Below are 4,143 nucleotides of genomic sequence, written 5' to 3'. Positions count from 1 at the left end.
TCCGTGCCTGTCGTTCATGCAGACGGCAACACTGTAACGTTAGCAACCGCTATTCTTGTTTGCTAATTTAGCTAACGTTAGCACACATTTGTAGACACCGATTCAATCAGTTTGAAATGCAAACTTACTGGAGTACCCTGTGCTGCGGAGCAACGTTTCTTTGTGAGGCGTGTGTTTTAATTCAGTGAGAGCATATCCTTTGCGTTATGCTATATTTATTTTACACACTTGTGTCCAGTAAATTGCTAAATCTCGAGGTGAAGAAGTAAGCTAAATAGTGGATAGTTAGCCTTGCACTAAAGCAAAACAGCCACCAGGTACCGCTATTCTACAAAATAGATGATGCTACTTAGGAGCTGCAATCTGAATATTAAGCGTTATCATCTTTCTGTAGTTTTGTTGTGCAATGAGATATGTATAAAAATACGTCTCACGAGCCTTTAGCATTACCTGCCTGTGACAGGTCACTCGTAAACAAGGGCGGATATGTCATGTCAGTGTTGGTTAGGACAATAAAATCATCTCCCAGCGGGATGCTTAAAGATCATTAAGGTAGGTAGGCAGCGACCAAACCACTATGAGGTATATTGTCACATACACAGTCATACGCAGTACAATGTCTAGTGAAATTAAGCAGCCCAGGAACCAACTCCAATTCTAAACCCTTGCCTTCGTCAAGGGCACTGACATGAGATATCCCACGCAAACTTCAGGCGAACATGCAAACTCCACACTCCTGAGGTTCATATCCAGGAGCATTTTGCTGTGAGGCCTCTGGGCCCCTCACAGCAAGAATGGATGTGGCTTTGCCGTCTACATAACTTTAGTGACATGACCTCCATGGCGTGATGACATGATTGTAAACAAAAAACTCTTCAGGTATTTCACTCCTCTGTTATCATCTCATCAGGAATGATTCCTTAGAAATCATTCCTGATGATTATTAGACATCATTCTCACAGGACAGCTATGCTTAAAACACATGATCTTATTGAAAATGATGCATTGCTGTATAAACTAGCCAACCTTATATAACGAATTTACAACTTGCACAACCACATCTACCAGTAAAATGCAACACATACATTAATGCATCACTAATAATAATCCAAAAACATGCTATATAATAGTAAAACACTGACAGGGACTATTTTTCAGCAAAATCAGTACTTTTAAGTTTGGTACTTTAAATACTTTTACTTACTACTACTACTTAATATTTTTAAGTACTTTTTACTATTAAGGTTTTGAATGCAGGACTTTTTCTCAGAGATACTGCAATATTTCTTCCGCCACGGTTTACATGTTTAAGCTTGACAGCGCTGTCAGGTAGCATGCCATGAACTAGTAAACCAGCACATGACAAGAAGGGGAAGTTTTGGGGAACTGATGAGCACATATTAGATTAGGAACAGGATCACTTCCACATGCCTTACCATCATCTAGCGTTCTTACAAAGCCTCATACTTCATCAGGCCTCACCATCCTTGCCTTACTGAAGTCCAAATTATAGTAAACTCTTTGTTATCCACAAAGTTAAATCTTATTTCGAATTCCATTTGTGCCACACAAAAACACCAACATTAGATGGTAATTATTCATTATTCTGGCACATTTTCAAAAGTTATTCCAACTATGACGTTGCAATCAGCCTCTCATTGTACTCATATTTCCTTGAATGAGGCAAGGAGCATATTTGTTTGTTTCGGTTTTGGTACTTGGCTTTTTTTAAAGCTAACTTTCCAACCTTTTTCAATCAACCAAAAAGTAATATGACCTCTCTTACAGCAGTGTGAAGTTAGGCCACATTTATAAAAATGACTAATTTGCCAAGAGACAGTTCACAATCACCACATAGTTTCCATGTCTGTTGTACATCAATGTACATCACTACATTAGGTAGCATTAGGACATTTTATACTGATTAAAAGTCGGTCAGTTTAACATGTTAAGTTAAATCTATCCTTTTTATAAAGGCAAGAACAATTTAGCCTTCAGCTCTACTACCGTGGGTTATTAATTTATTCCTGCTTGTGGCCGTGTGGGTGTGAGGTGACAGTATGGCGCCAGTGCCAAATGTCTTATAAACAAGATTAATGTATGCACTGACATGAAATTTGATTTAGTGTTTGCATGTCGGTGAGTTATCTGTAAATAGTGTGTACATGATGATCTCCAAATTCTTTCTGCATTGTTTAATGGTAATGCAGTGACATTGTGCCCATAAGAATCTGTGAGAAAAATGTCTGTGGTTTTGATCAAACCAGACCAAAGTATGGAGTATATAAATCACAACGTAAGACACAACAAAAGGGGCCTTATGACTGTTTATTGCAACACGAGTTGCTCAATGCTAGCTTGAAATAGTGTGGCTGGTTTTCTTGTTCAACACAATGGCTCATTAAAATATTATAAACATCATTGATACATCACTAGACAAGAAAGAATGGCCATATGGAGCAGAGCATATTGCAGAACATTTAATAAGAACCCACATTGTATTTCCTGTAGTTATTAGATATAAATCTGTGGAGTCTTCATTAAAACCTGTGGTGTGGTTGGTGGAGACAGTTGTGGGTTCAACTATTGAGTATAATCACTTCCGCTCTATCTTCCACATTTTTATGGTGTGAAAACCAATGTACTAATTGAAATGAGAATATCCCGCAATGGTTGGGTCAGCTTCATCTGTCACACCCAGTGCAACAGCTGCTTTTCATCTCAATCATTTGCTTTCTTTCATATTGAGTCAAAGCTTGGTTTTAAAAAAGAATATCTAATCAGGACATCTCTCTTGGAGGAGTTTAATATCAGATGCTGGCATAAGGATGACTTACACCACCATTTTCACATGATAAATTGACCACACAGTGAAATACACTACTGTCAATTAAATATATATATGTATTTAAATACAAACACACACACACACACACACACAGACACACACACATATCTATATACACTGCTCAAAAAAATAAAGGGAACACTAAAATAACACATCCTAGATCTGAATGAATGAAATAATCTCACAAAAATTATCAATGGAAATCAAATTTATCAACCCATGGAGGTCTGGATTTGGAGTCACACTCAAAATCAAAGTGGAAAACCACACTACAGGCCGATCCAACTTTGATGTAATGTCCTTAAAACAAGTCAAAATGAGGCTCAGTAGTGTGTGTGGCCTCCACGTGCCTGTATGACCTCCCTACAACGCCTGGGCATGCTCCTGATGAGGTGGCGGATGGTCTCCTGAGGGATCTCCTCCCAGACCTGGACTAAAGCATCCGCCAACTCCTGGACAGTCTGTGGTGCAACATGTTGGTGGATGGAGCCAGACATGATGTCCCAGATGTGCTCAATTGGATTCAGGTCTGGGGAACGGGCGGGCCAGTCCATAGCATCAATGCCTTCCTCTTGCAGGAACTGCTGACACACTCCAGCCACATGAGGTCTAGCATTGTCTTGCATTAGGAGGAACCCAGGGCCAACCGCACCAGCATATGGTTTCACAAGGGGTCTGAGGATCTCATCTCGGTACCTAATGGCAGTCAGGCTACCTCTGGCGAGCACATGGAGGGCTGTGCGGCCCCCCCAAAGAAATGCCACCCCACACCATTACTGACCCACCGCCAAACCGGTCATGCTGGAGGATGTTGCAGGCAGCAGAACGTTCTCCACGGCATCTCCAGACTCTGTCATGTCTGTCACATGTGCTCAGTGTGAACCTGCTTTCATCTGTGAAGAGCACAGGGCGCCAGTGGCGAATTTGCCAATCTTGGTGTTCTCTGGCAAATGCCAAACGTCCTGCACGGTGTTGGGCTGTAAGCACAACCCCCGCCTGTGGACGTCGGGCCCTCATACCACCCTCATGGAGTCTGTTTCTGACCGTTTGAGCAGACACATGCACATTTGTGGCCTGCTGGAGGTCATTTTGCAGGGCTCTGGCAGTGCTCCTCCTGCTCCTCCTTGTACAAAGGCGGAGGTAGCGGTCCTGCTGCTGGGTTGTTGCCCTCCTATGGCCTCCTCCATGTCTCCTGATGTACTGGCCTGTCTCCTGGTAGCGCCTCCATGCTCTGGACACTACGCTGACAGACACAGCAAACCTTCTTGCCACAGCTTGCATTGATGTGCCATCCT

The sequence above is a fragment of the Micropterus salmoides genome, unplaced genomic scaffold, assembly GCF_014851395.1.
Source record: "Micropterus salmoides isolate LMB-PRFRI ecotype aquatic unplaced genomic scaffold, ASM1485139v1 Ms_hic_scaffold_14, whole genome shotgun sequence".
NCBI classification, from domain to species: domain Eukaryota; kingdom Metazoa; phylum Chordata; class Actinopteri; order Centrarchiformes; family Centrarchidae; genus Micropterus; species Micropterus salmoides.
This window is presented reverse-complemented; position numbering follows the sequence as displayed.